Here is a 15,705-nt window from a genome sequence, read left to right on the forward strand (position 1 = left end):
AAAATGCATAGTATTATTAGTATTTATTATAAATAATAATTTAATGTAAATGATTATGTATCCAGTAGACATTAATTATTGATTTTGAAATATTGATAACTGTTTAACAATTATTAAAAACTGGTTATATTTAATTTGAAAATGCACTATTTACAGATAATCAGTTTAAGAAGTATATTACGCGATGAATGACAACAACACTATTTGTACACTATATACAATATAGGTGCAAGGAAGAAACTGTTCATTTGGAAAATAACAATACTATAATTTTCAACCTTTTCTGTAAGTTTTTACATCATTTTTTACGATTTACTTTACAGTCAGTACCTACATCTAGTTTTCTACACTTTATTTTTTAAAACTTATAAGATATTACTAGTGATAAATAAAAATAAAAGTAACATACAAGGTGGTTCACCAAACATACCACTCCCATTTTTCCTTTAAAAATAAATGTTTTCAAAATCTGTTTTTAAAATTTTCGAATATACTAAAAACTATATTTTCAAATACTTACATATTTTATGCCATCTACAAATTTGGAGATCCAGACTTCCTTTTTCAAATAAGAATCATATATACCATTCTCATTACCGAGAATTGTTCAACCGATGACTTTTTTGGAAAAATTGATGTATAATCTAGATCAAAATTCAAACTTTCAGTTATGTTATTTAACTATATGTAATAGACTGAGAAGTCCATGATAATAGACTAATATTGAAGGATATATAGAGACTATGATGATTTGAATATCATAGATAGGTATTTATATTAAACTATTAACATTTTAATCATTTTATAAATTTATAAAAATTGTATAGTACGATAAAATAAAAATGATATATCCAATTTTAAAACCATTTTCATATTTTTGATAAACTTTTCTTTTTTTTAACTATTATTCTTAGTATTTACATTTGAATGAGCACTTAACTACTCGTTTAAATATTGATTCATGCATTTACATCAACATTGTTGAAAAGCTAACTTTCAACAATTTACAATGAAAAGGATTGGTTTTTATTTAAAAAAAACAAAGATTTTTCGGCAAAAGGCATTTATTGGATGCTATTAGAAGTATTTGAAAATATGGTCCGACATTCATAAAATATCAAAAATCATAATTCAAATTAATTCGATTACTGACTTTAACCTTGGTGAATCACCAAACTGAGTGGTCCACTGGTATACTTACCGTTTTACTGGTGCTTGTCTTTGTAATTGTAAATTGGGAGTGTTTGAATTTTAGTGTGATTTAAATTTATGAATATTAAGGAGGAGTTTTTTTTCCTTCTCACAGAGATTGGCTTTGCGTCCAACAAATTTATATTTATTTAATATTTCTAATCACCACATAACTGCAGTGCACAGTCTACAGTATTTGCCGCAAACACGTGCACGACCTTCAAAAATATCTCGTATACAAAATATATAAAAGACTCGCCAAGCGTAATGTGTTCATATCTTATCTTTGATGACATCATTTATCATTCTCCTCCATTGCCGAAATTGATAATATTATGTGTACACCCCGCCAGAATGATTATTTGGCCCGCGTGATTTTTAAGTATACCCGAACGGCTCTACATTTCAACATTCGCCGAGAATGAACACGAATAAGAGGCGAACGTGCAGGGTAATAATGCATTAGGTATTGCTTTTTGAGATGTCAGCAACTGCGTGTACATAAATTGTAAGGATAAAGTGATAAATCGCTTTCATGTGACACTTGTTCGTTAACACCGTGATGTATTGGTGTTTCATTGCTCCTACGCATAACAAAACCTAAAAGACGTGATTTTATAGTAATAATATTGAATGGCACTGGCCTTAAAACGTTAAAATTTAAAGTTTAAACATAAAACCGTTGTGATATGCCTGGTATACTTAGTTGAATGTCTCCTAGATATGGGAAAAATATGTTGTAGATTCCTATATTTCGATAAACATTTTGAAATGTTTTATTCTTTAGGGATACCTGGTATTGAAATGTAATAACGTTCATTGATAATTTTACTAGTCTGGCTGAATTAAATGTTTAGAAAATATTATAATCTACTTAAAACATCGTTTTATAATTTAGGAGGTAAGAATATATTTTACTTTGAACTAAGCAATATACATTTTAAGACCAAAAAATATTAGTATACATTTTGCAACCAAGTTTGTTTTTTACTTTCAAAAAAGATGTATTCATATTTTGCAGTCAATAGCCACATTAAAACGTTATAATATAGTGCTTATAATAAATGTTAGGCAACAATAAATGTTATACTACCTACCTAAATATCTTTTCGCTAAATTCAAAACTTTAAATTGAGAAAGTAGAAAACGATTTTTCACCACAAACAGTTATCCAAAACGCAATGTTCAATTTTAAATTGTATTACGTTTAATTTATGTAAAAGAATGAAGTTTGTGTGGTGAAACGTTGTCGTTTACAAATGAAACGGGAAAAAAGCGTATTTTAACGCAAAAAAGGATTTAATAAATAAAATAAATAGATTCAAGCAAGCAATTTATAAGTTAATTTCTGTAAATCAAATAAGTTTTTAGTTGACAGTTAAACAGCGCTTTTGAATTCGAAATTGTTTGTCTGCAACCAAAACTGCGATAAAAAGTTCCATTGTCTAGCGAATCGTGATAAATATTTTCAATGGCAAAACAATTTCGTGAACTTTTTTGATTCATTGATATTGCACGCTATGAGAAAAACGAAATATTTAAACAAAAATTGAATTAATTAGTGAAATAATAATTATCAACGTTCTCTTTATTGAAATATGGTGTATTAGTATAATATTATGATGGTGATACATTTGAAAAGTTTTGTTTGGATACAATGAAATGGATCAATGTTTAGATTAAAACATTTTATTATATTATGAGGGTTATATTACATAAGTTGGAGTGCAAATAAAAAATGAAAATTATTTACTCGTCGTGAATAACATGACCGTTGTAAGACTAATGATTCTTCTTCGGAGTTGGACATGAAATGAATAAAAAAATATTTGGGTCTTATAAAATGTATAACTTACAAAAAAAAGTCATGACTAACTTCAGTAGATCGTTAATCACTATGCTGTTACAATACTACAAACTAAAAAAAAAAAACAATATAATAATTATCACAAAAACTTTGCCAGTAACTTACCTACAATAGTTGTCTAGGAGCTGGTCAGACTATAAATACGTTTCTTTAGCAGTAGTAGTGTACTATTGTTTCTTAAAACGCACACGCGTTGGTAGGTAATTACTACAAATAACGAGTGGTTCTTGAACTCGTCGAATACTGTTGGTAGATAAAAAAAACCTAACGACTACAACTACCTATAATATTAACAACTAAGTATTTATTTCTGACGAACGGGACTAAACTAATAATTTCCAACTAACAATTTTACAATAGACTATGGTATAACTTTAAAAGTATAAAGTTGGTTATACTTCTAAGCCCACTGACTGTGCTGATGAGGAAATTCTAATCTAAATAGTTTAAGTATACCAATAAGAGCACATCCAAAGAGCAAGGGTTATAACACCCATCGAGAGTCGTGTCGTATCAAATTATTAAATGGACTAAACTTTAAAGGAATATTTGTTTTATTTTATAATTTATTACCATCATTATCTATTGATCATACTCGTAAGACATATTAGACATAATCAATGTATAAATGTTTTTGTCAATTAAAATCCAAAGTTATAGTTTGAATGTACTATATTGTATAATGTGTTAAATTAACCTCTCAACCCCTTACAAAAATCTTAGTTACCCCAATAAAGTTAACGATTCAGCTGTATAATATACTGTGCGAAATAAACAAAATGGCCTCAAGCCCCTTTGTTTCGAAATAAGTTCTAACTATTTTGACGGAATTTGATGTTTTAAGATGGTGGGATGGGGGTAGGGAAGGTCATCGTAAACCCCGAGACGGAAAAAACGATCACTTGAGCTTATAAAATCGTGCGAAAAAGCAACTAACATAATAATAAGGTGAAAATTGTAGTTTTTTTAAACCGAAATCGTATTCATATCGACGAGTGTTAAGTATTGTTGTTATGATAATCAACACTTTTCTCGTGGAAACGAACATCAGCTATGCTCCGCTGATGCTTCGTGTTGGAGATTGGGGTAGTTTTAAGTGGTGTCCTTTGATGAACAAATACTTAAGCGTAGTGCGCGTTATTCAGCTGCTGTAACAGCAGTTGCTGTTAAACAAGTAGTAACTTTGCTGTAACTTATTATCACAGTCACTTTTACGTGACACGTAATTTCGGCAAGTCTGCTCTCCTGACTCGATCAAAAACTGCTCTCGATCCAAAACGAGCACTGCAAGGCGATATCTGTCAACCCGTCGAATTCTATTCGATTTTTATCCGTAGTTTCTATAGCCCCGTTAAATTTGGATTATTTTTTTCCTTTTTTCATTTTTTATGGTGTAAGCATAATGTTCGTTTTACAATCTAACTTCTTTATTATGGAGATTTTTTAAATATTATTCTGGTAATTTTCTTAAGAAATGCATATTACTATTCATGATTTATGCATGACGTGTTAATATATTTTTCATGCATATGTTTAATATTTCTTTGCATATTTAACTCTTTTTCATGCTTTATTGTTGATCCTAAAAAAGTTGTCATCCTTAATTATTATAAGCTAGGCTTAAAAAGGGACTGAGTATGAAATATCTTTTTAAAATTAGGTTCGTTACAATATTATTCATCATTATTTAACCATCGCTAATTCTTTTTTTTTCCTGAAAATGATAGATTGTCTGTTGTTTATTAATTATTATGTACCTACTTGTGAGCGTGCGAATCCATCGAATATTGCTGATATTTAAATTATAATAATTAATAAGACATATCATACAATATTAAATGTGATTATTTTAATTAATAAAAGGAAAACAATTAAGATAAAAAATATATTTTTTTGTCGCTGTCGCTGAACACTTAATTACGCATACTTTCGACAAAAACCGTCTTGTTCAAACAACACATCGATCCACGCGACGAACTATGGTTGTGACGTTTCCACCCCGTGTGCCAGCGGATGTGTGATTGTCACTACGGCTGAACACATTTTGTCACATACTGGAAATGAGTACGGTTTCTCACCAGACCGGAAATGCACTTGCTGTTATGACCGAAAGACTCGTCACACAAACACACGCGCGCGCGCTCGCGTCACAGGCAAATAGTTTTTCATCATATATATGCGTGTGGATGTGAGATTTCCACTTTGGTCGGACGACTTGTCACACGCGTTTTGGTTGTGGAGCTGTCCATCACCACTATTGAGATAACTCATTATTCGTGCGAACGTCCAAATTCAATCTTCCGATTTCTCAGAAGCATGAATAGCAGCCTGCTGAATAATATATATCGATCTCGAGTGTAGTTTATATCGTATAATATATAGTTACACAATGCGTAAACAATGCACCGTTACATATGGTAAAAACAAACCAATTGACCTCATGATGCGGTTGGCTAACGAGGACCCCACCTTTCTCAGTTTACCTTAATATTGTGTTATTATTTTGACATTTATTGTATGTAATTTTACTTGTGTCCTAATTATTTTAATATATATTTATTGTACCTGTAATTCTACTGTGTTTTTAGGCCATCGCCATTTGTATATGTTAATTATCTTATATTACTGAATCATTGTTGTGTGCTGTACTAAATAAGGAATATTTATTCCGTAAATTAATTAATAAATAAATAAATATAGGTAAACTATAACACATTGTATTTATTTTTCGTTAACGTAACTTGATTATGAGTTATGACGAATTATTGTTATAAACGTTAGTTTTGGACAAGGTTCACTAAAAACCCGAAAAAGCGTAAATTGACAAAAATAAACATCATTGTAAAACCAATAGATTCGATCCGGTCTAAAAATAAAGAGATTTATGAGTAGCTTTAGTAGGTATAGTTAATCATATGAAAATGGGCTGAAACTTTGATCTAAAAGCTTAAATTTTATTATGCGCATGGCTAAATCATATTAAATTATCCTCAGACCATTCAATTACTTCAGTACCTAATTACGCTTTGTGTTGTTTATCCTCTTTAAAGTATCGTAAATACTAAATTTCGTTAAAAAAAATTTGAATGAAGATTTTTTAAACTTTTGTAGAAATATAAAACTATAATTAATAAAAAGGTTATATTACACGTATTGATGGACATATGTCACCGAATTGAATTTTCTTTTCTGAAGTGAGCTCTACATTTTCACAGGGCCATGTGCAGTGTTATTGGCGTCCTTTACACATAGTATCTGCAATTTATATTTATTTTTATACAATAATAGTTACCTCTTAGTTCCTACTGAGAAGATACGGGTTTATTGTAGATTACATGGAAATTAGAAAATTATGTGTACAGCTATATTTTTTGTATTTTATAAAATTTCAACACTATTTAACTCAAAGAATGTCTTTATTTCAACCAAATTAATATATTTGTAAGGTATTCATATAATTTGATCACACGGCTGATGAAATGATGTACTTATAACTTTTACGATTAATTCATATATTTTTCTTTGTTTCGACTATATGACTCCACTCCGATGCAGCGAGCCGGTCCCTTTTCACAGCGTTCGTTAACGACAGCAATCGTAATTTCCCAAAACAAAATGAAACAAAGATTTACTCGTATGTAAATTGAAACAATTGTGAGATTAAATCATTTACCGGAAGCCCAATGGACTTCCAACTAGTCCGCGCCTTCGGTAAACTGCTGCAGGAAACTCCAGAGACGGGCGCTCCAGGAAACACCAGTTACAGGAGTTGAAATAACATTTTTTTTTTAAAACTACAAAATATAAGTTTAATGTGTAACACATCTTCATTCACAAATTCTATACTAGAAGTAATTTGGGATTGCGTTGTGCAAGCATCAAACCATTATATAGGTACCCATACTGTACATGAGACTGTGGAAAGCAATTAACCACAAACTCCGTAATCGTATCCTACTAAAAATATCGCATCCAGAGCAAACATCAGCCCAATGTTAGAAATTTAAGACTGTAAGTCGCATTGTGCTTTAATTATCATATAATATTATCTTTGTTCTACTTGTATAACATTTGACTATTGGCGTCCTGCACATATTATAACATAATTAGTACATACACAAAAGTCGAAGTCCAAGCAAGATGACACTAAACAATACTAAACTACTAAACTATACATGGCGAATTTTTAGATATAAGTGTAAAGCGTTGACATGAATACCTGCTTACAAACTGTTGACCCTACAAAATTATGTGAAAGGCATCCAGTGTTAAAACCAAAAATCAATATTAAATATCTGAAATTTAAAACTTCAACTCGTTCTTTAATTATTATACATCAATATTCCACATAATATTTGTATAAAGTTTGGTCGTGTCTTTATTGGTCGTCCTATAAACGTTATGACTTATCAGTCGGTATATAAACAAATTGGAAGACCTAGCAAAGCGATACTAAGCAAACTATACAACTTGACGTCCTGACTACTGACAAATAGTGCTTAAGTATGTTGCGGTCTCAGACCCACTTGCACTATTGAACCTACAAAAGTCCTTTATATGGTAGAGGTCCAGTAAAGAGTAAACATCGATCAAACTTTAGGTCACTTCATTCTTTAATTATCGTTTATCATATAAGTAGTATATTCATTACATTTGTACGATGTTTGGTCATGTCTACATATATTGAGCGTCCTGTGCATAAAACACTATTTATATAAACATACAAGTGAAGTCTTATAATAAAACTTTTAACTGAGCTAAGGCGGTTTTAACCAAACTATATACGACCTGAAAAATATTGCATAAGTACAACTGACATATAACCGAGACCCACTTGCACTATTGAACCAACAAAAAATACATCATACCAGGCGTCCAGTAAAGAGCAAACATCGACCAAATATTTTAAATTAATAACTTCTAGTCACATCGTTCTTTAACTATCATAATATATCTTCATTATATTTGTATAACGTTTAGATTACATGTTTATTATGGGTGTAATGCACATAACATAGTATAAATATTTAAAAAACCGTAACCTGACGTCCTGACTCTTGATAAATAGTGGATTAGTATGGTGCGTTGACATGAACCCAATTGTACTGTTAAACTTATAAAAACTATGTTCTGTTCGTCCGGTAAAGAGCAAACATAGATCAAATAGGAATCCAAATCTTCAAGTCCCATTGTTCTTAATTTATCATAATGTGTCTTCATTATATCTGTATAATGTATGGATGTGTGTCTTATTGTGCGTTCTGTACATAATATAATATTTATATATATAAGTGAAAGCCTAGCAAAACAAAAAACGCGCTCAGATTGCACTAAACAAACTATATACGACCTGACCCATAATGCACAAGTATGGTGCATTGACATATTATTGAGACCCACTTACACAATTGATTCTACAAAATGTATATTCAGGCCGTACAGTAAATAGCATACATTGATAACCTTAGTCTCGTTGTTCTTTAACTGGCAAATATCTTCAGTTTAGTTGTATAACGTTCGTCTAAATGTATATTGTGGGTATCCTGCTCATAATATAATATAAATAGTATATATGTACACAGTGGTAGTCCCGATTGGAACTCTGTCCCTCTGGTTAAGCGATACTAAAGAAACTCTACGACCTGAAGTCCAGACTAATAGTGACGTGCATAATTGTGGTGTGTCGACATGAGATCCAATTGCATTGTTGGACTTATAAAAAGTATGTACTATTCATCGAGTAAATAGCAGATATCGATCAAATATTATACATTGAAATCATCGAGTAGCAATATTATTAAATTATCATAATGTACCTTCATTTTGTTTATATTATTACGTTTGGCAGTGTCTCTATTTGGCGCCCTGTACATAATACAATATATATGAGTATATATATGGATAAAAGTGTTTTAAAATGCGCTCAGATGATACTAAACAAACTGCATACGACCTGACACTTAGTGCATATGAGCATGGTTCTTAAATTATCAAAATGTGTCTTCAGTATATTTATATGACGTTTGGTCATGTCTCTATTGGGCATTTCGTACATAATAATATTATATATATAAGCGAAAGCCTAGCAAAACAAAAAAATGTTCTCAGACGGTACTAAACACACTATACGACCGGACAAATATTGCATATAAGTATAAAACTTTGACATTAAGCACCTGACACTTTTGACACTTGTACTGTTAAATCTTCATTCTATTTGTACAACGTTTGGCTATGTTGTCTCTATTGGACGTACTGTAAATAATATAATACAATATAGTATATAGATAAAAGCGAAGTCCTCATAATAAAACATTTAACTGCTCTCAGACGGTTCTAAACGAAGTATATACGACCTGACAAATATTGCATACGTATGGTGTGTTGACATATTATTGAGAGCCACTTGCACTGTTGACCTTACAAGACGTCTATATCGGGCGTCCAGTAAAAAGCAAACATCGATCATATATTTTAAATCGATTATTTTAAGACCCGTTGCTCTTTAACTATCAAATGTCTCCAGTATTAATATTTGTATAGCGTTTGTCCACATGTCTATTATAGGCGTCCTGCATGTAATATAATATATATAGTATAAATGTACACGGTGGAAGTCCTAGTTACACTGTGCCCTTCTGATTAGGCGATACAAAAGAAACTCTACGACCTGGCGTCCAGACAAATAGCGCATAATTATGGTGCGTTCAGCGTCGACACAAAGTCCCACTTGCACTGTTTAACTTATAAAAAGTATGTGCGGTACGTCCAGTAAAGTGTAAAAAACATCGACCAAATATTTCAAATTTAAATTTATTTAAGTTGCATTATTCATAAATTATAATGTAGCTTCATTCTATTTGTATGACGTTTGGCTGTGTCTCTATTGGGCGTCCTGTACATAGTACAATATATATATATATATATATTTATATATTGATAAAAGTGAAGTCCTTATAACAAAACTTTAAACCGAGTTCAGATGGAACTAAACAAACTATATACGACCTGACAAATATTTTGAATAATATTAAGCATAGTGTGTTGACATTAGGCACCCACTTGCACTGTTCAACACACAAAAATGTTACGCAGGCCGTCCACTAAACTGCAAACATCCACCAAATATTTGAAATTTAAAACTTCAACCAAGTCGTGCAGTTCTTAAATTGTCAAATTCATCATCATTCTAATAATAAAACGTTCACCTATATCTGTATTGGGACTCCTGTACATATATTATGATGTACACAAATTTTTAAAGTGGAAGTCATTTACAAAACTGCGGTCAGGCGATGCTAAACAAACTATATATGACCTAACAAATGGTAGATACGTATGGTGCGTTGACAAGATATCCACTTTCACTGTTTAACCTACAACAAGTATATGCAATGCGTTCAGTAAAGTGTAACATCCACCAAATATTTTTAACTGATAACCTTAAGCACCATTGTACTTTAATTATTATCGTATTTCTTCATTATATCTGTATGACTTTGGACTACATGTCTGTTATGGGTGACCTGCACGGCTGAACATAAAATAAAATAATATATATATAAACAAACTCTAACCTGACGTCTTGACTCCTGATAAATAGTGCGTAAGTATGGTGCGTCGACATGAGACCCAATCGAACTTAAAAAAAGTACGTGCACAATGTCCAGTAAAAAAATATTGACGAAATATTTGAAATTTAAATATTCAAGTCTTATTATTCTTAAATTATCATAATATGTATCTTCATTATTTTCGTATAACGTTTGGTCATGTCTCTGTTGGGCGTCCTCCTGTACATAATATATTATACATATAGTACATAAATGTACACAGTGGAAGTCCTAATTGAACTGTGCCACTATAGTTAGGTGATACTAAAAACACCCTACGACCTGACGTCCAGAAAAATAGTGCATAACTATAGTGCGTTTAGCGTTGATACAAAATCCCACTTTCACTGTTGTACTATAAAGAGTATTATATGATGTAAGCCCAGTAAAGTGCAAACATCCAACAAATATTTTAAACTGATAAATTTAAGTCTCGTTGTTCTTTAATTATCATCATACTTCGTGTTGTATTTGTATAACGTTTGGATCACATGTTTATTATGGTTGCCCTGTGCATAATATAATACATAATTATATATATAAATAAACTCTACGACCTGACCCTTGATAAATAGCGCATAAGTATGGTGCTTTAACGTGAGACCCAATTGCACTAATGGACTGCATCCAGTCAAGTGCAAATATTAACCAAATATTTGAAATGGAGTACTTGAGGTCAATATATTAAAACGACGGTTTTATTGTTTGTTTAATGTTTTGTCATTTGTCTTTTGGATGCCTTGTTCATATTGTGTAGAAAGTGAGAATACTGAAAAAACTGTGACCGGGCTCTATTTGAGTATACTCGATATTATATTTTTTTTTTGCCCTAATTTTCACTGTCTTGTACATTCGATTTTGAAAATGTTGCATTCCACCGTCCGCATAATACTAAACGAAATTCTATTAAACTATTATAATATATTGATTGTAATTATATTGTGTACTGTGAATTGTTTCATTGCTATGGGATGCCATATTTTGTGGCCAGGATCGAAAAAAATATACATATTTATATAATTTATTATAAACAACGTTATTTCGTAGTCTGATGACGCATGAATATATAAATATTTGAACAAAATATTTATTATTTACAGGAATTTCACATAACACCCTCCCCCCTCCCACTCGGCACCATGGTTGACCAAATCTGTTTAATGGTTATTAAAAAGTTAATTTTATAGTATTTAAAAACCATGTAAAAAAATAATTTAAACCATTAACTGGCATCCCCAGTACACTGGTATTTTTAATGCGTGGGCTTATATAAAAATATTTTTTAAATTCTATTAATGTGTATACATCTATACATATATTTAAAAAATACAAATCCCCTCCCCCTTTTGGTGAGCACCCCATTCCCCACTGTACAGTGCGTGTACGCCACTTGGCATCACGTCATAAAACTTTAAATTGTAAAATTTATACAAGGTGCGAGTAGATATTCTACATTTTTTAAAACAGTTTATGGGTGTCGATTGTATTTAGGTACATATCTTCATTGAGCTGCAGCTCACCGTGATCACCAAAAGTAACAGCTAGATCCAATTTCCTACCAGAAACCACCCTCAAAATTGTAGGTGAAACCATTTTTTCCACTTTATACTGTGGGTACTGCTCCCCTGAACACAAAACCACATAATTGTAAAAACAAAACAACTTTTTTTCACAATTGTTTGCTGCCGCAGCGGTCGGTTTGTACTCTGTACTGCAGACACAAAGTGGTCAAATATTTATTCAACGTATACTTATTCTCAGGATAGGATCCGCACAGTTTCCAAGCCAGTAAATAATGTTCGTTCCCCGTTTAAAATAATTATATATTCTAATAAATGGGTATCAGAAATCCCAAAATACTGCTATTGAAGAAAATTATTTTCGTTTACCATTGGTTATAATTAGGATTTGGGACTTATAGCATTTTGCTTATTTATATGGTTTAACACAAAATCTAGCAGAGTGCTATAATAACTTATAATTTGTACATGGCGTGGCTCGTATGTATAATGTATATATTTATCAAAACATGATCAGACAATTTATTGTAACTCAACTGATATTGCCGTTGTAGCAGATATTATGTTACATATTAATGTCTTATATTTATATATTTACATGCATATATTTGCTGTTCTTCTACCTTCTATGATATCTAGTTTTGATACATTTTTACATAAAATAATACTGACAATTAACAGCAGTATTCATAACCTCTCTCACTTCAGCTTGTTTTTTCTTCTTTTACTTGTTACTAATACCTTATTGACTTATTCCAACCAATCTATAGCCAAACTAATATACGCTACTCTTGGAATAAACTACGAACGCATATTATAGTATATAGGCAGTATAGTAACTGAGTTATAACAATTTCGACAAAATTAGAGTATCTACCGGTGTTATTGTAAATTACAACGGACGTAGGTTTATAAATACAGATTTTTCAAAATATAGTACGGTTATATACAGTAATTCATTCTCGAAGTACAGAATCACCTTAGTCATATCCTGTGAGTGACCCGAAATGGTATAATTGTATAGCCTACATTGGCCACCACCGTTTGGGTCTGATGTCGAACATTCTCGTGTATAAATGTTTCATATTGATGACACTAGCTGAAGTAGTTGTACTTTAGCTGATGATGACCTTTGGGAGAGTGATTGTATAAATTGGCTGGCGAGAAAAAATTATTGAACAGCGATTTTGATGTAATTTAATCTTGATCTGAACTTGGTCCTAATTGGGTCCTATATTTCGGCACAACTGGTCGTTATTTTTTTGGAACACAGTTAACCATGGTGTATGCTTAATACAAAATTAACCAAGCAAACTACCCTCATTTTATCCTTTATTTAAATGTTGAGTTTTGGAATTTTTAATTATTCTTAAAGACCATTTTCCAAATACTTAGTTTTTTGTGCCATTAAATAAGTCATCATTCATCAACTAGACATGGGACACGGAAAATTTAAAAATGTAAATATTCAAAAATAAATTTTTTTAGTGAACATACAGATTTTATTATAATAATTGCATAGTTAGAGGATTATAAGGGTTGAGTGAGCACGCTTGAGGAATTACCCTTTATATTATAAATATATGGCATGAAGAAATATTTAATCTTACGAATTTCACTTTATATTGTCTCCATTCAGTGGCCGTAGACTTTAGATGTGTACTCAGCAACGTTCGCAATAAACATAACATATGTTATCGACGAGATCAGTATCGTTAAAGACGGTGCCTCGTAAAATTCTGTAGGATGGTTTTATTTGACTTTTTTAATCTTCGATCGTCCTCATTTTTGATCTTAACTATTGCTACGAAACGTGGCCATAATTTAACTTTCATAATATGTCCGCAGGTACAGTTATGACTAATTTTATAGCTTCCGATGGCATTGTTTTCAAATGTAGTTTTCTTAAGTTACAGTAAATTAAATTTTAAATCGGATCTCTGAATAAACCCTCATTATCGAAGAGATCTATATGGTATGGTTTATCATTATTCATATTTAATTCTTTGTTGAATAAACATTTTAACATAACGACCAAATCGAAATTAAAAATGTATACACAAACTGGAGCTATGGACTCTCGTTAGGTTATATTATTTACTGTACATTTTTTATAAAGTGAAAAATTATTACATTTAGTAAATGTTTTGGAGCTTGTAAAAGTGCTTCTAAAATGTATAAGTTACGACTTAAGGCTTTTAAAATATTTAAAGTACCCGATGAAAATTGAACATTTAAATAATAACAAAAATTCAAACTTTCAACAATCATAAAAAAAGTGTAGGTAAACAATTTGAGAATCAAAATTAGATTTTATAATACTGAGGTAAAAATGCACATAACGTCATGTCATGTAAATTATGCAAATTAAAAAAAATCTAATTGCAGTAATTTATATAAAGATTTAAGATCCATTTAAAGTCAAAAGTCCACATATTTTACCAAACTTAAATCTGACTATGTGAGCAATGTGTTAAAGCAAAAAAATATAACACATTAAATTAATATTATTCAATGAAACGTTTTCAAGCTCGGTCATCGGTCGATGTACCTATATTGCCTATATAGTGCGCCGTATCACAAATTAAAAATATAAAAACAACACAATAATAATATAACAGATATGCAATGTTTTGAAAGCTCGTCTCGATCAATATACTTCAGCGAAGGATAGAACTGTGTTGTTCTATGCGATTCGAAAGCAGTAGTAAATCATCAAATCAAAGTATTCGAAAAACGATTCGAAATGTAACTCGGGTGAAAGATATAACCACGATTTCTTAATTAAATGTCGGTTGTTAATAGTGTTCTTTCATGCATTTTGTAAACATCATTGAAAAATGGAAAAAATGACCTATTGAAACTTAAAAGTACCAACAAGTCTCAATTTCCAATCAATATACACTTTGACACGTGAAACTTTTTGAGTGTCTACTTGTTATATTATATGAATTGGTGTTCGCAGAAAAAAAGATTTTAAAAAAACATCATTGTAAAATCAATACATTCCTTGCTTTACTAAGAATCTAAAGTCATACAAAAAGTATATGTCATCGCTTCATCTTACATATTTGATATAAAACTTCAACTTAAAAGTATCTGAATATTATTGCGTACGGAATTTGCCCGCTCTATGCTAATAGAAAAAGTATTATTTTTTTTAAATTTAAAATTAACAAGGTAACAAACAATTAATAATTTATTTTACTTTTTAATTTAAGTATATACTTCTGCTTTAATATTATTTTCTAAAACTAATTTGTTTTTCAACCAAGTCATAAACTCAGTTTATAATCATCACTATTTATGTTATGTTAAAATAAACATAATACAAATATATATAGCTACTTGGATGGTATAAATTGCGTTACAATAATAATGACTTTTTCAAAAATTGATAATTATACACCCTAATGACAACAAGCAGATATTATTTCTTATATTTATATTTTGTAAACAAAATAATAAAATAACTCAATTTTGAAACAGAATACAATATTTTTATTTTAATGTT

The 15,705-nt window shown here is 30.6% G+C and overlaps 1 protein-coding gene across 4 annotated transcripts in view; it reads left to right on the forward strand.

Moving 5' to 3' along the window:
• Positions 1 to 15,705, forward strand: part of LOC111038139 — an 82,512-nt gene that overhangs the window by 28,288 nt on the left and 38,519 nt on the right. For 3 of the 4 annotated variants that reach the window (XM_022321100.1, XM_022321101.1, XM_022321102.1), the window contains one exon: positions 157 to 285. The exons of the other annotated variant lie outside the window; for it this stretch is intronic. The gene's annotated coding sequence lies outside the window, so the exon portion shown is untranslated. The remainder of the gene's footprint in view (positions 1 to 156; positions 286 to 15,705) is intronic. 4 annotated transcript variants of the gene reach the window in all.

The sequence above is a fragment of the Myzus persicae genome, unplaced genomic scaffold (assembly GCF_001856785.1).
Source record: "Myzus persicae strain clone G006 unplaced genomic scaffold, MPER_G0061.0, whole genome shotgun sequence".
Taxonomy (NCBI): Eukaryota; Metazoa; Arthropoda; class Insecta; order Hemiptera; family Aphididae; genus Myzus; species Myzus persicae.